The following is a 25,664-nucleotide window of genomic DNA, read 5'->3' on the forward strand; positions in this document are numbered from 1 at the left end:
TCACTCTCTCATTTTGTCTTTCATTTTTGTTTAAGAACCGGTTTCATGCTGGTCTTGAAATTCACCCTGAATAAGCGAATTTTAGTGATAGACTCTGCCAATCCGCTGGGAAGGACAATTCTTGTCGAGTGTACTCGCCTTTAAGTCCTTAATAATCATTAATACTTAAGACGGGGATTCGTTAAAGTAAACGGTACTGGATAATTAAACGCGTTCCAGACAAGAACATTGTAAGAGAAAGAGATAAAGAGAGCGTCACGGGAGTCGGGTTTTACGCTTTGGTTTATTTTATTCTTACGAATTCCTTTTTCAAGTACTTTGACGTCTTTTGGGATAGTGAATATTTTATATGACAACGCAAGCGCTCGTGTAATTAACTATTACTAGCGTTAGTTCCGCAAATTTGTGTAATTCTAACTTTCGAGGAGGTTCTTAATGATTTCGTCGATTCTGCGTCGTTGCTACGAGTAAAACTCGTTTGTTTCTAATTAATGTTCTGTGTAATAATTTAAGTACTATTTGGATATAATTTACGTGTTCATTTTGTGAGCTTTTTTTTTTTATTTAATTTTGTTCATCTTTTCACATTTATTTTTCTATGAAATATTGAAATTCTTACTAATTATAAGAAATCCTTGTTAACTTTTATATCTGAAAGTATTTTTTATTCATTATATTTGCTTTTCTTTTAAACATTTTATATCATCATGAATGAATCGATTTAATTAAGACACATTCTATATTCTTAATCGATCATTTATTGCATTCATCCCATATTTTTTTTTTCTACCTGTAAGTGAACACGTTGATTATATATTTATGTCTTGGATAATTTAGGTTACTGTGCATAACCCAGATACGAGGCACGCGAGAAATGTGCAAACATGATTATTATGAACGGTATATATATAATGCGGTAGGTTCGTGTTGACGGACCGGTTAAGAAGAGAGAAAAGATCCTGCTGCGAGGCCGATCTCACGTGGTGTCCGATTTACCTTCTTATGCGTGAAAAGAAGCCCGCACAGATTCTTTATTGAACGCTCATGAGTTTTGACGTTAACGAGCGTAATATCTTGCTAAAGACTTTGTGAAGCGCCGCAGGATGTATCGAAACATCTTTTCTCGGCACTCACGAAATCAAGTCATTGAGTATCTTTCTTTTTTTTTCATTCTTTGCCTTTGATACTAAAAAATTGCAATTGAAAGATTCATCGTCAAAAAATGGCATTTTGAAGTGCGAATTTTTAATACCAGTTCGCCGCTCGAGAACGATTCTTACGAAACTTCATTCTACTGGCGTGTTTGCAGGAAATGGAACAAGATACAGAAAAAAAAAAAAAAAAAAATAATAATACTAATTTGGAAAAAGTGTAGCGGAGTATTTTACGTAAATGCATATAACTCGTATCAAATATTATGTATACGTACATTTATATTATATCTACGTTGCTATTTTTCGTTAACTTTTAATCCTTAAAGGATATCAGGGATGAAACTTCATCCCATGCAAATTTTGTTTTAATTGTATTAAGAACCCTGAAAACAATAATTTTATGGGTATTTAATCATATTATCAAAAATGACGACATTATCATAAAAGAGATCAATTTTCTCATGTACTTTGTCATAAACATAACAAAAAAAATAACTTTTGGATAATATTTCAACCATGATACCATAAGTATAAGATTTTATAAAAAATCCTTTCTTTGAACTTTTAGTTTGAAATTTAAGTTTTGAAGTTTTTTTATTTATTATTTTTGGTTGTCAAAGATAACTTTACAATATGGCGTCTCTAAAAAAGAGAAAATTTTTAATAATTATGAAAGGGTAGATGATTGAGCGATGTTGAATGCGCCAGCATATTCCAATATCATTTTTTCATTCTCCAACGTTGCCAAAGGGATCAAAAATAGTACACGAAAAAATTACCTCTTAGACTTAAGATTTTCCCTAATAAAATCCGTTTTAAAAGGAACCGTTAAAAATCCAAAATTTGCCGTATAAATTAAAGAAAACAATTTTAGAAATGATTAATGAAAATATTGAGGATACCAAGCCAATACTATCCACAAATGCTGACTTCGTCTGAGAAAAAGAATTAAAGAATATAGATGTGCAATGTCTAATAAGTTTATTTGCAGTAACCATAATAAATACTTATTTGTAACCGCTATAAACAATAAGTTATCTACTTTTCATCTAATAATAATTGAACATTTAATTGTATTCGTTCAAATTCTTCGATTTCTAATATAAAATAATATATGCTAGATATTTTACCTAAGATAGCATTAACATGATTTTTTTTAATGATAGCTCTTAAGGTTTAACGAAGGTTTTGTATCGTGGAGTGTAGTCGTAACCTTTAGATCCGTTCATTCGCGAACGGTTTCTACGTTTTTTTGTGGACATTCAGGGGATAACGAGAAATTTCAAACGAATCACATTTAATCGTTAGTAATTGAGCTACTTGTAAATGATGATAATGATTATTTCAAATTAGTTGAAAAATTGTAATTCAAAGTGACAAGTAACAGATTAAATCAGAAAGAGAAAGAGAGAGAGAAAGAGAAAGAGAGAGAGAGAGGATGAAGAAAATACTCCTCGTTATCTTGTCGTTCCGAATTACTCATTTTATTAATCTACGAGTCGTTCTTAATGATTTACGCTAAAGTAACGAGCTCATGTTATTACATTTCAGGTAAGAAGGTATCCAAGACGAACGGACAGAAAATATTCACTCATAATTGTTGCTGAGAGTCGTGAGTAATTATATATATTTGTCCTCTTACAATCGAACAATAACTGCTCAACAAAAAAAAAATGTTTGACTAGTAGGAGATAAATCTCATTGTTCGCTATATTTAATGCGTTAATTTCAAAAATACCATCTGTTTCATTGTTTCATCAGATCCAATTATCTAAGATATGACATAATAGCTTTATATGAGATGTGGTAAAAAAATAAAGAAACTAGAAAATTGTTTATTGATAACAATACTTTATTCCATATACAGGAATAAAGATAATCTTTATAATCCAAATAATCAGTCAATGAACTGAAAATTTTTAAACTTTACTAGCTGTTAGTTTACAACAATTTGTATCAGTACATGTACTAGTGATATGTGAAATTTTATAGAAAACTTGGAAAATCCAGGTGTATGGAAAACATGCACTGTCGAAATCATAAGTATACAAATTGTATAAGGCATTTTTGAAAGACCGAGAATGTATGGAAGACAAACTACATTTCAAAAAAACTTTAACATAAAAAATATAAGGAAATGTTCAATAAATTCGATTAATCTTTAATATTGAAAAAATCAGTATTATGGAAAAGAGTTCATCGTATCTAGCCAAATATTGAAAATAGGTGAATACTTTATCATAATAATACTCCCAGTCACTCTGCATGGTCATCAAATTTTTGCTTAAAAACATTTCAATGCTTTCAGAGCATTTACTACTCCTATTTACAAGATCTGAGTCCTGGAGATTTCTTTCTTTTCCCCAAACTGATATTCAATCTGAAAGATCATCATTATGGCAATGTACACAACATCCAAAAAGTGGTGACAGATCAGTTGAACCCGATAACACTAAACAACTTCCAATCGTTGCTACAAAGAGCAACGTTTTTGAAGGAAACTAGTTTGAAATTAATAATAATGTGATTTTATAAATTTCTTTTAAATACAGAGTTTTCTAATAACAATTTCACTAGTTTTCTGCTACACCTCATATACAGCTTATGTCATAGTTTGAAAATTAGATTTGAGAGAGTAAAACCGATGGTAATTTTGCAATTAGTGCTCCAAATATACTCAAAGATATGTAGGTCTATTAACTTTTCATCAAAATGTGTGTTAGGCAGTGTAATCGGTACATATCTAAATATTATATACTTCGTTATGGTATCATCCAAATCATTCGCGATAGCTAATAGCAGTGGAGTAATTTAGAAAGTACATAAAATGAAAAAGTGCTTGTTGAAAGAGAAAATCTTAAGTTTTCGTTAATGATCCCTTCCCTTCTTTTTCCTTTAGCTGGAGTACACGAGGGAGCGTTTATCGATATTGATAATTTCGAAGACGAAAAAAAGAGCTTTTGGATAATAGGTAAAACGATCGGCAGAAAATATTTAGCTTTGACATTGTCGTGTAGAGGTTATACGACGACGGAGAGTAGGGTCGACAGAATATTCGAAGTAACGGAGGGATAGCGAGGAGGTTAGAGGAGAGAAGAAGGAAGCAGTCGCTCGCTTTAATTACGCGGAGCCATTGTTGCGGCCGGTTGTTTATAATTAATCGTTGGAAACCCTGCTCCTGTCAGAGACAGATATGACGGCCAATAAAATACGTCGCCACCAACCGCACGCACACCAATGAAACCGGGAATTTTGCTATATGCCGAAATTTCAGTTTGACGCCCTAACGAACTGCCCAAATCGAAACGCGATTCTACCATAGCGGTCGATTGCTTTACTCCATGCTGATCTAAAGTCAAATAACATTTGCATCCTCGCTGATCGTCCAACTACAATAATAAGCGACGCAACATCCTATAATCCATGCTTCGTTGTAAAATATTGTCAGGTGATCTGCTTGAAGTTTATTTATTTTAACCAATGAAACAACGAAAACTTAGTTACAGACTATTGATATTATAAATTTGTTACTCTTGACAAGATTGAAAATCACTGAAAAATAAAAATCTTTTAGAAACGAAATTCGAATGGAGCAATGTTGAAAAAATTACTTTTTTTCGTTGCAAATAGATCTCTCTTTTCGAACACATACGTATAATATACGCGTTGTTATCGCCGCTTGAACTCGTCGGGATTCGTCGAAGTTACAGAAAAGTTACGATTTTCTTCGTGACAAACGCGATTTTCATCCCTCCTCGCGGAAAGTTCGCTTCTTTTATATGCCGCTCGCGAGGAAGGCAGTCGGTTCTGACAGTGCTAGGAATCGAGGATGAAATAATGTACGAACTCGAGGATAGCTTGAAAATGGGCTCGACCCCTTCTCTCGTCGGCTGGAACTTTCGCAAGAGTCATTCGATAAGGTGATTAACTTTCGTCGAAATGGGAAGAAAAGCGTAGAAAAGTAGAGATAGTAAAGATGGAGAGAATCGAGATGGTCATAAAGCTCTAATCTGATAAAAGAACTTAAAAATATATATTCTAAACACGATTATTCACGCTTATAACGTGAAGTGCTGACGTCATGTCACTTCTTTTTTTTTTTTTTTTTTTTTTGAAGATGCTACTGGCAACTATCCAGTTCTACATTTAATAAAGTATAACGACGTTGTAGATTCACCAAACTTCCTATCTGTCTTCGTTAAGTGACGTAATTAGTATCACACCATAAAAAAAAACATCGTTTACTTTAGCTTTTTTTCACTAAATATTAATCCATGTATGTATGTGTGTAAGCGGGAATGTTTGTTTTAATGTGGACTCGTGCTTCTGGGCGTTCGAAAAAAATGTTATATCAGAGAACGGAGGTTAAGAAGATTATTTTCGCCAACGGATTTGCAATTACGAAGTAGGGACATAGACGAACTGAAACGAAAGTAGAATTCTAATAAAATCAAAGAATATAAAAAATTTAGAAAATAAAGAGGATTCATATTGTAATAAAATGTAAGTTTGTTTCAGAATATACATGTGTGATGGTTTTTAACATCGTTCGGGATTATACTTTCCATCGGCCAATGTATATTGGAATGGAAATGGAATGTATGTTGGAATTTAAATGTTACACTTACATATAGCTATAGGATGTACAAAATTGATACATAACTAGTTTACCGAATGATTTATTTGACTTTATTTTTTGAAATCAAAATGAATTCCATAAGATCATCTTGGATGATTTTTGACTAAACTGTAGAATGATAGAATCAATTGGTAAAACGGTGGCATATCATTTTGATACGTTCTACATATATTATAAGAGAGCAGGAAGTAAATAGTTTGCGTTTTTTCATTTTTCCTATAAACTTGATAAAGTTAGATAACAGAAAGAAAAAATATATGTAATAAGACGCTTAGACAACTCGATTCTCATGCACAAACATGTATATATGTCGATTCTCTCTCACGCGAGCATAGCAACCTTCTGGCCAAGGTTGCGCAATGAGAACGACACAACGATGAACCTAACGACGCACATGTAGTACCGGTGCGTAGCGTCTATGACGCTGACAATGAGAGAGAACCACACACTTAAAGGTCGTATTGCACATGGCTAGCAACACGCGTTCATGTATATAGCACGAGCGCACATGTATGTATTATGTATAGTTACGCACACACCGATAAATGCACGCTGCAGCGTAACTAGGCGTGCTCGGTCCCGCCAATTGACTCAAATGCACATTTAGCCTACATCCACGATAATTATATAATCGTGCTTGGCGATGCGAATACGACGTCCAGGATTGATTTTTTTTTTAATTAATTTTCGACCTTTCGATCTCCTTATATTCTTTATCGTCTTAGTTAAACATTATCACGATTCTAGAAAATTTTACATGTCAATCACTGAAATGAAATTTTTATGTTAGATTTCAAAACGTTAATTAATATTTTTCGTTATTTAACGAATCGAAACGAGTATATAGTTGGGTTAAACGAAACGATTCGATCAGGGGACGAACGTACCTGACATATAGGTGAGGAGGAAATCGCAAAAATATCGGAGGAAGTCCATCGACTGTTACTCAATGAGACGCTTTCAATCAACGATAAGCAAGCTCTTTATACGGGACGCGCCCATGCATATCGCTGCAATGAAAGAGCAAGAGAAAAAGAGCACTCGGGAGAGAGAGAGAGAAAGAGAGAGAGAGGAAGAGAAAGAGAGAAAGAGAAAGAGAGAAAGAGAGAGAGAGAAAGAGAGAGAGAGAGAGAGAGAAAGAGTAGAGACGGTGCAATGCATCAGCAGCCAGCACACGATTCTTCTATTCATAGACATAGCCTATTGGTCTGGAACACCCACTGACCCGGTGTACCGTTGAAATGCTCCGTGCAAACCTGGCGCGCGTTTTCAAATACGAGGACCTATGCCTTTTCAATAGATATCACAAGAGCTAAACGAATCTCCGGACGGAAACGCCAACGTAAATCGATGATGTAATCGAATTAACTGAGTCATTCAGTTTCGCCTAAATGCGGAACTCCTTAACGAACTCGGATCTCTTTAACTTTTCAAGTAAAAAATCGTTCGATCTTTTGCGACGGAGAAAAAAACATTAAAGAAAAAAACAAAAAAATAAATGAAAAAGTAGAAAATTGACTTCTACCGTCTGCCAATGCAATATAAAAAAAAAGGAAAATTTTTTTTTCACGCGTACGCGTTTGATCTGACGGAATTAAAAGCTCAGCTGATCCGAATCGAGGTATGACAAGAGGGATTAACTCAACGTGTGGCCAATTTAGAGCTTCGATTAGCCGAGAAACCTTTTATCAAACTTGGTTACGTGCAGCGCCGCTAAGACTCGAAAATTCAGAAGCTCGCTATCAAATATCGGAAGTCGCACAGATTCAAGCACGAATTTCGTAATTCCTCACACCAATTACTTCCCATTTCTCTTTATATCTCCCTCTCTCTCTCTCTCTCCCTCTCTCTCTCTCTCTCTCTCTCTCTCTCTCTCTCTCTCTCTCTCTTTCTCTTATCTCAATAGGTATTTTTATTTTAAAAGCGAGTTAAGTGTATATATATGAATGCACGCATACGACCGAGTTCAAAGAGTTTAGCGATTCCAGATAATGCAGTAAATTTAATTGTCCAATGAATACATTTCAAATGAACGTCAAAAAACTCTAAATTACTTTCGTAATCGCTCGTATAAAGCAGAAAAGTGTGCGATAATAGAAGTAAAAATGAATAACCAAATAAAAACGCGTCGCGTTAATCTTTCTCTTTTGAAAATGTGCATCAATCTCGCGAGCCAGTCCATGTCAGCCTTGGTTATTCACGGAAGCTTGCGATCTGTATTTCTGTCACTCGATCATTCCCTTTCGTCTTATTCTCAATTTATCTCAAAAGTGTTTAACGGAGCGACATCCTGTGTGTGGCATTGCAAACTGTTACTGCAGTGCGGGAGACAGCTCGAGCGTTATAAAAACGAAATGCTTGCCTAAAAAAGTGCCTAAAAAGATCGCATCCGCGATCTTCGTAAATTTCTGAGAAAATTTAATAAACCCACTTTCTCTTTTTTTTCGTTTTCGAGTAGATAGATAGTATATTCTTGATAATTATTTATAACACATCGCTGAAACTGTACATGTTTGTACACATTCGTTTCCGTCATATGAATTCCATTATAAAATAATGGATTATGCATATCCAATTGGAAATACGAGCATGAATGTGTAAACAATGAGATTAATAATTAATCGATCCGTTAAACTGATAGATATATCATGCATCACATAATAATGTTGATACATTTACTGATACTGTCAATCATTCGCAATGAATAACGTATGAATAACGTTCATTTGCAAAGAAACGTATACGACGAGTGACCAAGTACGATATCGATTGTTCGAGGAGGAAGATAAATAAAAAGAAAAAAAAAAAAGAAAAAAGCAAAAGAAACATGTTAAGTGTCGAGTAAATATAAGTGTCAGGCGACAACGATCGTTCGTAAGATCATTATTATGAGATTCATTAACATAGCATGTTGCTTTATTAATAACGGACAGACTTCTACTTATCCATATATATTATACTACTTTTACTCGAAGATAATAATAATCATGCGCGAAATTCGTTAATATTCCTCGTGTTCCTTGCAATGATTCATTAAAGCACACGATCATTTATATATATTGCTAAATTTCTTACAAGTGAACTATGTTGCGGAAATTCGAATACGAGATACACCATTTCTGCTTGTTACCGAAGTAAAAATCGATAATTTTATATCCTTCTATTTTCATTTTCTTCGCTCTTTTCATCAGGAATCACCGAACGTGCGTTATTTCTAGGTTTCTCGTAATATGATGCATCGATCTGCAAATGAAGCCGTAATAAATATCCTCCGCTGCAACGTTGGATTCGTAAGTACTTACGTACACGAGAATGAGGAGCGAAACTTTTTGTTTATATATATTGTTGTGTTCAAACACGTTGTTCGACCTTTTACAAATAAATCGAGAGGATTATCGTCAGAAATTAAACTTCTCGTTCGATTATCGCTTTACTATATGACACTTTTGACTATTGTCCTTTTTTCTCTTTCTATTTCTTTTTTTCCCACTAACACGATATATAATTTTAAAAAATAGAATGTGCGTGATCTTATTTGAAAATAGTTTCGACACTTTTATCAGGAGGCAAGCAGCCAATAAATCGATTTCTGTTTCTTGATATACGACTCGTGATACTCGTAAAGAAAGATTTCTGTTTCTTTTTCTCTCGACCTTTTTATCTTTCTATTTCATTCTTATGAGAAACTTAAAGATGATATCGTTGTAAAGTCGAATATCAGGATCTCTATTGAAATAATGGTAAGGATTAAAGACTAATAGAAAAACAATGGATTTACAAATATCATGTTTATTAAGCGATTCAGTACAAGTAGCTTTGAAACATAGTTACCTCACTGGCTCCTTCGGATCCCCCTAATTTTGTTCTAGGCTTCACCACCTTGATAGTCTTATTCCATCGTTTTCTAGCCACGAGACTGTTTTACTGCCATCTTTAGCTACTATGGAACGTAGTAGTGTAATTACCAGAGCTAACTGCCGGTACTATTACATAGCTCGTACACTCTGGGTGCCTTTGTCTCCTGACTCTGCCTTCGGCCCCTCCCTTCCTCCCTTCCTCCTTCTCTCTCCCCCCTCTTTCTCTCTCTCTCTCTCTCTCTCTCTCTCTCTATCTCTAAGAGCTCTATTCTTCTTTACTAACACGCATATCAGAACGAGAATACGTACGCCCACATTATCAAATACAACGATGAAGCATACGTTTACAATTGTTTCCTTTTCCCACCTCTGTCTTCTTCTCCTTCTCCTCCTTTGCCTTCTCCTTCTCCCTCTTTGTTTATATACTCGTGTGATTTTACGTCGGTGTATACGTATCTACGCATCCTACCACAAGAGTTACGATCTTCTCCCCGCAACAGGTCCGTCGTGGTTTCCCGTTTGGCCACTACGCCAAGGAGAAAACGATTGAGAGAGAAAGAGAGATAGAGGAAGAACAAAGAAGAGAAGAATCTTGTTCTTCGTGTTCACTTCAGCGTTTACAGAGCAAGAATTCTTGGATTGTATTTACCGATGAACCTATGATCATGATCTATGCACTTGGTAGAACTTCTTTTGATTCATTGTACTTTGTACTTTATGTGAAACATCCTTCTACACATCATTTTGCTTGCATTCTACACATCGATTATTGCTAAGGAATAATCTTATAGCAAGTGGTTTTCTCCCTTCGGATAATTTATCGCCGTAACTAATTCAGATAGAAATCTTTTAATTCGAATGATATAGACATCGAAGATCGACTTGCCGAAGGCTACATGGATATTATATAGATTCATCGAATGATGAGAATGAAGAGTAGGAAACAAATTTAGGCGGTATGGACGCGAGAGGCGGAGCAGGAAAATTTAAGGGGTAATAAAGTGCATATTCCGGTTCCGATACATTCAGCACGGTGAAGTGACTTCGATGTATTATGGGAGACTCCGTAACTGAAACTCGGACGCATTGCATTACATTCTCTTTTACTCTTATATACACGGAATTTTCATCTTCTTTCTTCGTCTCTCTCTCTCTCTCTCTCTCTCTGTCTCTCTCTCTCTCTCTCTCTCTCTCTCTCTCTCTCTCTCTCTCTCTCTTTCTTCCTCTTTCTCTCTCATTTACTGAGATATCGTGCTACGTAAGGAATTAGAAGAAATTATTTTTTTCTTTTATTATCACTTGACAATATAGACAAAAGTATAGGGAAATAATGTTCGGTCATTCATATACGACTGTACGTATACGATTCACTGATACGATGATACAAGTTGTTTGATGTGTAAAGAAGTTTATGTCTTGTCTTCGAAAAGACTTTATGGTTATTGATTTTTCGATACACGTCCTGTGGCTGGCCAAGACAGTGAAGTTCTTATAGGACGAGAGAATTTAAGCTTTGTTTTAAGATATCGATTCTCTTTGCTTCCGTCTACATTTTACGATCCAGTCGATACACGTCACAATTGTTAAAAAAAGAAACCGTGGAATAAGGCAGAACATTAAAGGGACCATTATCAGTAATGAATCGCGATGAGAGGATAGTTAATATTACATTCACCGCCTTAAGATTTCGTCTATTTTCGATTTGTGCTTAATGGCAATAAACGCTTCTGTTCGTCCGATTCGTTACTGCTGCGATAAAATTTAGACGCGGGAACATTAAACAGGCAGTGCCGTTATTTCTTTGCGATTTACATGAACGTCGGTTTAAGACTGGAATGACTGATTTAGCACGTTGAACGAGCAATGTTTTTCCACTATTTGTACATAGCACGTAAAGTACTTACGTTACTTTGCCTGGTTTCAACGAGAGAAAATTTAATATCGCTTGATCCAAAGAGAACGCTCGAATTTCGTTACTTTTCGCATGTCGTTATCTTACAAACTGAACAAATAGTATTTCGTAAACGTTTACATCGTGAAACTTCGCAAGGTGATAAAGTCGAGGAGACTCTACACGCTTTGCAACACGGAATCGTAAAGGCGATCTTACCTGTCTGTAGGTACCAACGATTCGTTACACTCGAATCGTAGGGTAAATCGTAAAGGAAATAGGAGTAGGGTAAAGAAAGAACAGAAGATAAGAGATTCCTAGAATGAGGAAGATATATATATATATATATATATACAAAGATACAGAGAGGAAAGGAGAATGAGCAGCGGCTTACATTCTCTTCTTTCTTTTTTACTCTTCAGCGAGTCTCTTCGCACATGTGATATATAAAAGACTTTGAAGGATTTTACAGGTACGGAAACGAGGCAGAAATTTCCCTTAGCAGTAAAACATCGCTCCGCTTGATCTGATACTTGTACAGTTTTGCGTACATAGGTACCTAATTTTCCTATATACATATACTTAACGTCGCATGCGCGCATGTGTTTTTCTATGCAAGACGCGACCAAATGAAATCTGGATACTTCGAAGACTTTAACTATACGCTGTTCTTAGTTTCTTCTTCAGCTTTATCTTCGTTTTTTTCTGAATACTCGTCAAGAAAACATAATACATGTTATTATTTTCTAGTGGCGTAAAACGAAAACGTAAATGCGATGAATAGATAAGAATTGATATATTTAAGGACGATATATCTAAATCGCTGATCTTAATTAATTTTCCAAAGCTGTTTAGAAATTTTGATAGATAAAAGATATTAGGATATCTCTGTCGTTCTATCCTTGTTTTCGTGCGAACCAGTCGGTCGAAGTAGACATTGAAAGAGTCGAAGTATGTTATTTAGCAAATGAAGGCGTTCATTTCACGGTGCCTAGGACTAATCAAATCTTAATAGAGGCGCTAATGAGAGGGCATTCAGCGCCGTGAGACGAAGGATGATGGAAAGGATAAAAAAGAAGAGATGGAGGAGACCGCGTTCGCTCTCTTTCTCTTACGCCTTCTTTCTTCCTCTTCTTCGCTCTTTTTGTCTTCCCTCTTTGTTCCTCCGCTCTCTCGAATTAGTCTTTGCGGTTTCATGGTACTGCATTCCTACGGTCATTCGTCTCACGTTCCACGCCAGCGAATCAACGATTATTATTATTCGTCGCCGTTCTGCGATTTTACGTGTCTCTCTCTCTCTCTCTCTCTCTCTTTCTTTCTCTCCCCCCTTCTCTTTCTCTCCTCTCTCTCTCTTTTTCTCGTTTTTTTCTCAATGTAACGTTCGTTTTTTCTTTTTTCCCTATCCATCACTGATGACGACGTCGACGAGCGATAGAAACGCTTGACGTCCTCGACCGCGGAATGTTCATAATTATGAGCACGTGACTCGTTTAATTTCCTGTCTGGACTCACCGCGACCTCAGCCAATTTTCTCCTCCTACCTATCGTCGGGAATGAGATCGTCCGAGAACGCTTCGATCCGAACCGCACGTAGTTTTTCCTCGTCCCGATTTCTCGTGGGAAAATTACATGCCTCCGCCTCTATCTACGCTTCCAAATCGAGTCGATATAAAGTTCGCGGTTTCGACGTTTTTCGGCCGAGGCTAACCACGCTTGGATGAACTCGTTTATTCCTTTCCTTTTTCTTTTTTTTTTGTTTTTTTCTTTTATACTCGATTTGATCTCTAGTCATATAGTCCGTGTCAATTTTGTGAAAGTCGAAGAAACGTAGAAACGCTGCGTGCAAGGGCACGATTTAAGTCTTGATTTTTAGTAGGTATATATTGAGTGGCATAGGGGCCAGGCGAAGTACAAGAACGAGCGGAGCCACAAGCCAGTCCTGAACCAGTCTTGAATTCACCTCCGCGGGAGGTAAGCATCGGATGATCTTTGACCTGAGAACCGGGCCATCGACTGCTTTCTCACGTAACGTTTACGACACCGACTTGAGAAGAGTACCTACCTACCTATATACTATCGTTGATCTCGATTTCGTAATACGTAGTTGTATATTCTTCCCTGTAGTTTATACCTTCTCTTAATTATTTTTGGAATTCATTGCGTTATCCGACGAACTCTTTCGAACATCGTCATAGCATACATAAATCTTTCGAATGAATGAACGGATGACAAAGTTAAGCGTTTCGAGATCGTCGAAGCGGACCGTACAACTGAAAAGGAGAAAGATCGGAGGTACCAAGTTGAACGTGCACGACGGCGTCGCATGATCGCTGAATTATCGCTCGGGGACGCAGCATAAATATGTATGCACGAAGAATATTCCGGATTGCGGAATGCACCATGAGCGTGCAGAGTGCTACCAACCGCCCTCCATCTCTCTCTCTCTCTCTCTCTCTCTTTCTCTCTCTCCTTCTCTAACTCTTTCACAGTCCCTCTTACTTCCCAACACTCTCGATGCTTCGTGTCGTACTAACGGCACTACTACCAATACCCATCAGCTTACAATCTTCCGCGTATATTCTGCCTTCGGCTTTTCTTACACATATATATAGGAACACACACATATACACAAAAACCTGCACTATGCACGCGTGTCTACTTCTAGTTAGTCACTTTTCTCTCGAATACTTCGTAGCTTTTAAGCGGATGTCTCGCGGATAGCGAGAACGACCGATAGCGGCGGATTCCAAGAAGACTAAGAGGTCGAAGTGATTTCCTGGATAGAAAAAAAAAAGAGAATAAAGTTTAGGTAGGTAGAGAAGAAGACAGAGTCGCTCTCTTCTTACTTCTTGCTTGCTTGCTTTTCTAATTTTCGTTAGTGTTCTAGCTTTTTGCGCCCATGGCTAAAAAAATATCCTCCGTCCTTTCTCAACCTCCTCTGAATGGTCTTTTCTTCCTTCTACTCAGTATTTTCTACCTTTAATCTTTTTTCTCTCTTTCTCTCTCTCTCTCTCTCTCTCTCTCTCTCTCTCCCTTCTATTTTGGTGCTTTTCTTTGTTCCCTTCTATCTTAGGTGTAGCCAAACAGTGATTAATTTCACAGGCAGCATTTCTAAAGAATCAATTTTTTAAAACCAAGAACGGAGAAATCAGTACGTGGATGATAGGAATATTCTATCAAACTTATAGTTCCTTCAGTTCGGTTTTCGTGTTATAACTTGATGTTCCTTATGTGAGATGCAGAATCATTATTTATATTACCTCTGTCAAGGGCCGAATACGACTTCGTTTATTGTCCAATTGAAGTAGTTAAATCAATTAGCACGTTAGAAGTAATTTCAATACACGTGAGTCTCATCTCTGTCCTTTTTAGAAGATAGAGAGACAAAAGGGTAGCGGTGGTAGGAATGAACGGAGCAGGAAATATAATAGTACCGATCCGGTTAGACCAATGTGGAATCGGCTAGGAATGCAATTAAGATGTCTTGTTAGAACAATAATGGTAATAATTATCGACCATCAGGAAATGATGCGACCATGTAGGAATCCGGACCTATTTTCTCGTACTTATGCCTATCTCTCTCTCTCTCTCTCTCTCTCTCTCTCTCTCTCTCTCTCTCTCTCTCTCTCTCTCTCTCTCTCCTTATCTTTGTTCTCTTCTTTTTTTCTCTTAATATTTAGAATAAAGAGAAATTATGATTAATTTTTCAAAAAATGTCATAACCATTTTTTTTTCCTTCTATAATGCATTAAACTTATATAGCTTGGTTTTAAGGGAAAACAATAAATTAATTTCTTATGCTCCGATCAAAAGAAAGGAAATGAATTCGTGACTAAAGACGATTGAGAAGGTTCGTGCTTCGGAAAGATGTCAAATATGGAATTCTGCAAATGATGCAATTTTATCTAGTAGACTAGAATTTATGCAACAAAATTGACCTTCCTTCCTACGGAATATTTATACAATGCCCAGATACTTTAAATGGCGTAGGTTAATATTTACATTATTTCTAGTTCAGGTTTTTATTTTAGGAAAATCGATATGCGTGTTTTGTTTAACCTAATCCATAAATGATATTTTTTTATATGATTCAACAATCGGCTCGATTGACGCGAGATGTTCGATTATGATGTAATCTTATCCACGAGACTCAATAGGACAGTGTGAATAAGTATCGTCTTGCCAAGCTAAACGTATGATTTAATTTGCCAAATTCAGTTCGTTAATCAGAAAGGAGATTTCCGAATTCAGCGGTAAATGAAAAATTGGTTTGTGGATGTTAGGGTCGGAGAATCAATCTCACTCTTGCGTAGACATGGATAACAGATTGGTGTTAAAACAACAAGGCAATATTAAGTATGAGTTAGAGATTCTTTACTATATCACTCTTTTACATTTTTTTATACAGTTGTTTTAATAAAGGTAAAGGAGTGAAATATCGGTCCGTTCTATTTAAGGCCAAAAGACCAATATCACCATCATAACAAATGAGACTGAAACCACCATGAGCAGAGAAATGGTGGCACACGTGGAATGTCTCGGTTTTACATCCTTTGCCATGGGAACAGACTATATATATATCACTAATAATGTTACTGAAATAAATGAACAATCGATTTCGAGGAACGTGGCCTTGAGAATTGATTACATTATCTCCAATAACACGATTGTGAAATAAATGAAGAATCGTTTCGTGGTTACGTGAGCCAGAAAACCGATCTCACTATTTCATCGTTTTTCATATTTTCATTTCGGGAAAAACGAGCCTTATATACAAATGAGACAAGATATATATACACTTGTATCGATCTTGTGATCAATGATATACGGCTATTTTTGAACATTTTCTTTAATAATTACTAAAGACGACGAAGTAAATGATTTAATATTAAATCAAAAGTGATTTTATAAATAAAAATGTTATAAATTAAAAATGATTTTAATTTTTACGATTTCACTTGGCAATGTTACAATAAAGCAAGTCTATACAATCGTTGATTCAAACCAAATCATCTCTTTAAGGTGTACATAATATCCGCGAACGCGAACTATTTATTATTCATTCCTGAATTGGTTTGATCCTACTTACTTATATTATTTATCGCCTAACGGGCTCACTTTCTGAAAGTATTATTCGGTGAAAACGTTCACAAGCAGAGTAAATCTCTGTAGTTCTCATCAAGAATTTTGATTCTCGATTAGAGATTATGATCCCATACGTTTCATACATTATATTCCTAAAAATTAGACATTTTCGCTTTGGTTCTAGCGGCGTACATCATTCTTATTAGCAATGGACCAATTGATAACTGTATTTTATTCTATATTATCGGCATACTATTTTTACAGTTATAATGTAGATCATTCGAGCAAACATCGGTCTATATATAATTAACTAGATAGATTTTTGTAAACTTGATTTTATTATTTCCTAGTAATAGTCATTTTGATGTTAATATTAACTTAGGCATATGTTCTTCGCGTGACAAAGAAAAAAAATTATTTTAAGTAAAGGAAATGAAAAAAATTGAAGGAAAATGCGAGAACATATTAGTTAGAATGAGAAAAGCTTGATACGTCGAAAGAACTGGTCTTTTAGCCAAGGAGACGAAAATGAAACCATTATCTCATCTCTTTCAATATAGTTATTGGAGAAAAATGTACTATGACTGACTGGAGAGAAAGGAATTAAATAATAAATGGAATTTGTCATTAAAGTGGAATAAATGGAATTAAATTAATTCCTTCGATATTTGTTCAAGTGAAATAAAGAGAAAATAAAGAGAAAATAAAGAGAAATTTATGTTTTATTTATAACCACAAGAAAAAAGATTTTTCCACATTTGTAAAATAAAAAATGATGTTATAAGGATTAATAAAAAGTCAAAGAAATAATCTTCTTACGTTGACGAAATCGTCTTAATTAGGGATGAAGCGTTTGTAAACGATGAAATTAAGCGATTTTAGAGGCGTTACGGAGCTATTAAAGTGGTTACCTATTTCAAACGAATGATGAAAGTAATATTACCTGCAAAAAAAATTTTAACTTTTTATATCATGTCGTTTAATAAAAGTCATCTGCTTTGCCCTTCATAAAGATAGAATCCTATTCTCTCTTTCTTTTCATCGTCCTCGTTTTTTCGCCTCTTATTTCTTGGATATCATTGCATTTAACTAAATTCTTTAAAGCTCACTATCTTCATTCGTTAACCGATTCATTAAGCAAAATTAAAGAGTATAAAGACACTTTAATTCATTATGGTAAAGTTTTTTACATTTTCATTAATTCGTTTATTACAATGAAATAATTTAATTTGAATAGTAAGTAATCAATATATAACTATATTGAGAAAAGTTAAAGAATTTATTTTGAAATATTTCGATAATAGTCTATTAAAATAAAGTATTTTAATTTGTTACCGTTTTTAAAGGTCAACATTCTTTGATAAAAAATATAAATATTAACTTGTAAACAATTTTATGTATTAGTTGTCAGTTGTCAATTGTCAATAATTTCAGTGACATAACGTTCTTCAATCTTTTAATAGCTTTAACAGAAATACATTTATCATTTTACTCGTATTTTGTTGTTTCAGTTGACATCAAATTCATATAACACGCATTCGTCTCGGCAAATCATTTTAATAACTTCCCAACCACCCAACTTACCTTGATGTGATCTTTAACGTCCTACATACTTTGCCACACGATATTTGAATGAATTTTCAAATTTTACTCGCTATGTGAGGGTAAGATAGGTAAACCCACGTGTCTCGAAATAACGAGATTTATCTCTACATATATGTGAACTGACATTTACAATGTGTAATCCAACGATATCTCTAACAGCAGTTTTAAGTACCTCGTGAAATGTAAGTCAGCTTAATTTATCGTTCCTGTAGCGACACTAATGTCACGAAGAAAAACAAACTTCTCCCGGCATTATCGTCATTCTCACGACAATTTCTCGTGTTTTCTTCTTCTTCGTCATCTCATCGATTCCTATAAAATTTTAATCGCGCTTCACGCTGATGTTGTCTAACTTGTTCCTTCTTATTGGAAAGTTCCTTTATTATTTACTATTGAAAAATATTCTCTATAAATATGAAAATTACATACAGACTTCCCTTTCCGACGGATGTACGCACATTTATCCAATCTTATTGATTCAAAATAAATCAATAGGAACGAAAAATAAATTTTTTTTTATCTCTATATTTCTATTACTTTCATAACATCCATATTTACCCACATAAAAACATTTTCATCCATAAATATTCTTATTTGACTCTCTAGAACTCATATTAATTTTATTATACGCTTCTCAACCAAACACTTTTCATTGTATCGCAGGAGGTTAATGATCAAAGAATGAATCGTAAATGATTTATACTTTAGCTGATTAATTATTTTACTTAGTAGGTATTGTCAATTTTCTCAAGAAAGATAATTCATATTATGGATGCATATATAGTTAATCGTTTTCAAAATATAACAATGAAAAACAAAGAACATACATATCTTTCTGTTTGATTATCAAGCTGGAAAAATTTTCTTTTACACAAGTTAACGTTTTACTTTAGTGAATATGAATCTTTACTTGGAGCTTTATCTAGTCTTTTACAATATTTCTTGGAAATATCGTCGTACGTTATTCCGATCTGACAGTCATTGATTTTGGCGTCTGGGGTTATGATCGATTACAGTTAAAGATCGATTCTAACGAATATTATACAGTATTATTTTATACAAAATATTTTATAAAGAACATTATACAGTAGTATATCGATTTTAACGAATAATATACAATATTATTTTGTTCCCTCAGGCTCGATGTTTTAACGTTGCACGAGGAAATATCTTCAGGTGATCATCATTTGAATGCGCACTTTCTTAACTGAAGAAACGAAAACTCTTTAAATTTATGGCACATAAAGTCGTCTATTTCGTGTTTCTTTACGATGCCCTTGCGAGCTTACTTGAGAGCTTCGTATTCCAAAGTTTCTACAATTCTCTTGGTGATATTTTTAATAATATGCTAAATACATATATAACATTTTGGTAGAATTTAACTTTTTTCTTTTGGCAATGAAAGATCACATTATTGGATATTCATTTTAATCAAAATTCGTTGTCAGTACATACGTGACAAATTTAGACATTTTGTATATCGTGTTTTGTAATCGTAACTACACTTAAGAATGATCATATAGATTTTAATCTTCAACCAATTTTTTCTTCGAATCGGCATTTTGAAAAGATTGGCTATACGTACACAATTCGCCGAGAGAAATAGGAATATGTATAGAGCAATTTATATGCAGCACGTTGTCGAGAGAAATTCCATCTTCCTTAGGAAAACGGTATTTCCTGGATGACCTGATATTTTCCAGCATTGGGTTACATACGCGTTATCGCTGAAGTGTAACCTCCTCTATAGCGAATATAGCATCGTGAATTTCACTTCGATCGCCTCTTAATTCTTGACTGATATTGATTTTTCTATATAATAGTAGAATTATAGTAAATTATAGTAATATATCTTTACACTATATAAGTATGTATATATATATATATATTGCGCGTGTGTGTGTATATCGTTGTCTGATTGAGCATTATTTTATTTTTAAGAGTGTTACAATTCAACATTTTTTCTTTAAAGTTTGTCATGAGCTCTATGCTAACAAAGCTTAAAAACTATTGCAAAGAAGAGGGACTTAGCGATAAGCCAGTATTAGAGACATTTAGCCACGTGCATCAGAATAGTGCATTCTGTGATGCATGGTTCTCGACTATTCTGTCTAAACATGTAGTAAAATTTCATCGCCGTTCATCGTCTTTTATTCTCCTACGAAATATATATATATATATTATATATAATATATTCAATATAATGTCTGTAATAAAATATACATACACAATTAGAGATGAAAGTAATATGCGAAGAAATAATTTGAAGAAATGCACTCGTTTCAATATCAATATATTTTTTAAATTATAAGTAAATAACATTAGGAAACGAATTGTTACAAAACATTGATAAATTCTAAAATCTTCCACGTTTTCTGACAAAATTTTAATCAGTTTTAATCGAATATTATGAGGGTACGAAACGCAATGAAAACACTTCATAGTAGAGATTTCATTTCTATAGTCGACTCTTTCTCTCTCTCTCTCTCTCTTAATTTTTTATATGTACTAAACGTTTTCTCATGAACCAAAACGCTTTTCAGAAACGCCGCGATTGTACATTAACATTGTTTTTATATAATTAAACGCCGAGCTCCGAGTATGTAAGTACCATGCTTGGCTATATTAATATCAGAGAATATACGTAAGTAAATTGAATTTTCCTGGTTTTGTCCTTCATTATTCTCACGAGTGTTTTTATCAACGATCAATCATCTGGATTCCAAGCCATGATTCTTGTTGGCACAATTTACTTATTGGCGGAAATGTATTGTTTCGTAAAAAATATCCCATACTTAGTTCAAATCATAGGAAAATTTTTCAAAGCGAGCGCATACATCGTCAGAGACATATATGTATGTGGGTATTCATGAAGTAAACATAATAGAATCGCTTCGTGGTGTTATTTTAAGCAACGGTTCGTTCTAAAACTTCTGCTTCTGTCGTGCGATGCGGACATTAGTCATTTTCCATCTTGATCACTGTTTTAAAATGATTTCCAACTCAAGCGTTATTTTACCCACTTTTTAACTCATTCTCTCTCTCTCTCTCTCTCTCTCTCTCTCTTACTGTTTTCGTTACGAGCAGCCAAAGTTTTCTATGTTTTCAAGAGCGTAACTAGTCCATTTTATCTCGAATGTACCACACGATGATTAAACGATTACAAGGTATACCACCACAAATGAAGTTTGTTTTTCCATCGAGCGAAAGCTCATCTTCACGAATTTATCTCACATGCCAACTTTGTCCTCGAACTCTACGAATTTGCGGATTTCTATAAAGAGGATATCTAGGGTGATTATCAAAATAGAGAAACGTAAATGTAATATATGACGCGAGGATGCATATACTTTCGAAGCCACATTGAAAACGATGATGATCAAAATTAAAATGTTTGCATAAAAACAGAAAAAGAGATAGAGAGAGGGAGGGAGTATTATGTTATTAATTACTCTAAAAATAATGATAGGTATAAGATAACGGTTAAGTCATGAGTTGAAAACACATCTAAAATGCAAAGAACGAGATGAAAAAATAAGATAGAAGATTGAAATTTGGCATACGAGAGGAATAGTAGGATGTTGAGTAAGAGGACTAATATAAATTTGTGATTAAAAGAGGTCGAAAATATTATGGAAAAAACAATTTGCAATATCTTGAAAATATCGACGGAGAAATCAATGAATTTAAATATTTTTCTTAAAATATAATTTTTTCCTTTGCCATTTGTTGATTGTTTATTATTTAAATATTGGTTTAATTCCATCATAGAAACATGTTCGATGCATGCAAATAAAGATTAGAAATTTAACCATAGATCGGATTATTTATAATTGTTTGTATACGATAATATCGATCTTCCGCGCGGATTTAATTTCCTATATAGCCGGAAAATTCCTCGACATTTATATATACGTACGAAAATAGTCTTTTCTCCTTCGTACGTGTATTACGCATGTAGTCGAATCGCTGGCTGTTCGACAGGCTGGAGCCACGGCTGCACCGACCTCCCTCAAATCATTTTGAATCTGACATTCGCGAAAATATCCGTAAAGAATTTGGAAGTAAGCGGCTAGATGCGCTCCTCCCATTGAAAAGGGAGTCTTCTGGTGCTGTCGATTTCGCACAGAAAAGAGAGAGAGGGGGAGAAAGAGAAAGAGAGAGAGAGAGAGAGAGAGAGAGAGAGAGAGAGAGAGGTAGGAAGGGATAGAGAAAGAGAGAAAGTCGAGAGAGTCCGCATTGGTACAGGTCGATGGACGCCTACGAGAAATGTGTCCCAAATAATCTCAAATTCGAACGGACAAGTGGGCAAACCTGGCCCAGCTCCAGTGGTACTTTCTACGTCGAACAGTGTTCCGTAGGATGAAAAATATGCATCCCTCTCTTTTTCTCTCCTTCTTCGTTCCTCGTTCTAACTTCCAGTTTTTCTCTCCTCTACCCTTCTGAGAATCGTCCTCCAAATCTCTTCTTCTTTGGCAGTCCTCTACTCGAAGTAGAACGAGTTGAGCGTGCCGAGAGCATGAAGACTATTCAGACGCCCGACCCTTTTTCGAAAAGAACGAATCGCGAATCGTCCTTCAAACCATTCCTTTGCCAGCTTCACCTTCTCTCTCTTCCCCTTCGTGAACGGAACGGGCGGCTATGCTTTTCGACAGATGAAAGAGAGTATGAGAAAGGATAGAGAGAAACGGAGAAAGAAAGGGTGTGAGGGAGAGAGAAATAGGGACGCTCGTGTCTCTGTTCATGCGAGACGTTCTTGCACAATAAATATCTTGCACGCCGTTTACAAACCCATCCATTCTCCGTCGTGCCTCGAGTGCTTCTTGATTTATTCTTAGAGACAGGACTACATGAAGAATATCTGCCTCTCCGTATCCGCGTATAAATTAACTCGCGTCCTGAATAATTGTTATCATGCGTAAACCAAAGACGAACATTAAGCGATTACTCAGGCTTTATGCACATTTTTTCTCTTTTTATTGTACGCTTCTCTCTCTCTCTCTCTCTCTCTCTCTCTCTCTTTCTATCTACCTATCTATCTATCTTTCTCTATCTGCCTTCGTTTTTTGTATTTTTCTTCCCTTTTTTCCCTTCATAAAAAGAACTCTTTATGATAAAATATTGTTCCATCTTTATGTGCATTCTCGTATACGAAAAGAGAATGACATTTTGTTGGCTTGAAGCATCATGTGAAGATTGGAACGATATGTTCCTACGCCGAATAAGATTCGATTATTTTCAATTGTCATTGAACGATAAATATTATATATATCGTACGCGTGCAGTTCTCTTTCTTGTATAGACATCAAGTAAATACTGTCATTATATAACAGTTAGATGGAAAGCATAAAGAAGGTTTATTTATCATAGGTAGTGCGAACGGCGGAAATGGCGTCGTATAACTTCGTTAATTTTATCGTTTTCTTGTACGTTTTCACACACCTGTTTTTCACGACGTAACGATTTACTTAATAATTAAGAGATTATTTTATCAAGAAATTATTTTTACTTTCAATTGGATGTCACGTTCCGTTATAATCGCAAAAATTTTGACAACGTTTCTCTCTTTCTCTCCCCTTCGCTCCTTCACTCTCTCTCTCTCTCTCTCTCTCTCTCTCTCTCTCTCTTCTTTTCATTCGCTCGAGATCTTGAAAGCAGCCGGTACTTTCGTAACTGAGTTGGTTTCACTAGGCAAAGTAGGTAACAGTTCAAATACCCAAGTCAATCCGACCACCGACAGAAAGTTCATCGTTCCAAGAGCTCGTGAAGCTTGCGCTACTCTAGATTTCGGATTATCAATTTAGGCATTAGGACCACTTTCAACCGTTTCCACAGCGATGGGGGATTTATCTTGGCGTGAGCAAGCTCGAGGATTTCAATTATTCATCGGTGGTACACTTGGTTCTTCCTTCACTTACTATTTTTATCCAAAATGCGAAGGAAGCCGTGTTTTACTTCTTCCTCCGAAAAACTTCTTTTCCGTTTCAAGAAACTTACTACACGAAGCATCCGTCTGACAATTTTTGAACGAGTAAACGTCCCGTTTTGATCATTTACCAGATTAAAAGTATTTTCTCTCTCATCTTTTTTCGTAGACCATCTGACGTTTTTACTAATTACATCCCAGTTAATTCAAAGAGAGGGATTTTACTTTTGTTCCGACATCAATTGTTTAATGAAAATATCTTAAATAGAAGAATTATCAACATGTATTCTAACAAGGTAGTTGGATGCTTGCGGAAAAGGGGTAATCGAGAGGTTGGCCGAATTCTTGTCGTTGTCAAGTGCTTTTCCAATCTGGTATTCATGGAGTCAACCAAACTCTCTCAGATGCGTTTGGCTTGTTCGATGACGAGACGGATATTAACTCGAGCATGAAACGCCGCTGTGGGCAAAAGTCCTGTCGGAAATCACCGACAAACTTCATTGCCGGCGTGACTCAGCGAGTACGTATAGTATCTACGCGTTTATATTTCTCGCACACCCACTTCAATATGAAAGAATCTATGCGCATGTGGGTGTATATATATATGCATAGTTTCGGATGTTTCATTTTGTAAACAAGAATAAAAGAGAATGCTTAGAAAATGTCATAATGTCTTGGATTTAATCGAGCGATTTACGTGTTTTTTCAACTTCCCTTAGTAAGTACGTTTTCGCTAACTGGAAGGACATTGCCGTAAGGTGGTCTTTTTACTCTAGAGCCCGCATTGCAGCCCGGCAAAGAGGAGCGATTTACGAGTCGTCGTCGTCGTCGTCGTTGTCGTTTTCGATGCTGGGTCGTCCTCTTTCTCTCCTCTTCCTCCTTTTCCTTTTCTCTTTGCTCGTCGTTGCCCTCGATCGATCGGCACCGGGGAGAATTTAAGGACGCTTCGTTAAACCGCGGTGCAAAAAAGCTCGCCCGCCGATTGGGTGCACCGAAGTTCTCCTGCTAGAAGCCACTTGGGCTTCAGAAAGGAGCAAGAGAGAAAGAGAGAGAAAGGGAGAGAGGGAAAGAGAGAGAGAGAGAGAGAGAGAGAGAGAGAGAGACAGAGAGAAGGAGTGAGGGAAAGAAAAAGATGGAAGATGGAAAAAGCAGCACTCCATAGACATCCACACTCCACCATTTTCCTCGGTCCAAGGATGGATCTACCGATGGATCTTCTTCGACGATGGCTTTTGGATAACCGCCCAATCACCGCCACATATTCCTATCGATGACCCACCCTATCCTGTCGCTACTCGACCGACCCACTCTCTCTCTCTTTCTTTCCTCTCTCTCTCTCTCTCTTTCCTCTCTCTCTCTCTCTCTTTCACTCTCTCTCTCTTTCACTCTCTCTCTTTCTCTCTCTCTCTCTCTATCTCTCTCTCTCTCTATCTGTCTATCTATCGTCCTTGATTTTACCTCATCGTCGATACGCTTCGAAGATTTATACACAATCACGATCGAAAAA

The 25,664-nt window shown here is 35.6% G+C and overlaps 1 protein-coding gene and 1 long non-coding RNA gene across 14 annotated transcripts in view; one reads left to right on the forward strand and one right to left on the reverse strand.

The window, feature by feature from the left end:
* Positions 1-25,664, forward strand: part of LOC124951706 (RNA-binding protein Musashi homolog Rbp6) — a 596,819-nt gene that overhangs the window by 105,103 nt on the left and 466,052 nt on the right. The gene's annotated exons all lie outside the window — the stretch shown is intronic.
* On the reverse strand, positions 710-9,846 carry LOC124951789. 2 transcript variants are annotated; one of them, XR_007101714.1, is made up of 3 exons: positions 9,625-9,846; positions 9,100-9,519; positions 710-9,036 (listed from the first exon to the last, which is right to left on the reverse strand). It is a non-coding gene; the product is annotated as an uncharacterized LOC124951789 (long non-coding RNA). The 2 variants fall into 2 exon arrangements; XR_007101713.1 differs by having other exon boundaries at positions 9,096-9,519.

The sequence above is a fragment of the Vespa velutina genome, chromosome 1 (assembly GCF_912470025.1).
Source record: "Vespa velutina chromosome 1, iVesVel2.1, whole genome shotgun sequence".
Taxonomy (NCBI): domain Eukaryota; kingdom Metazoa; phylum Arthropoda; class Insecta; order Hymenoptera; family Vespidae; genus Vespa; species Vespa velutina.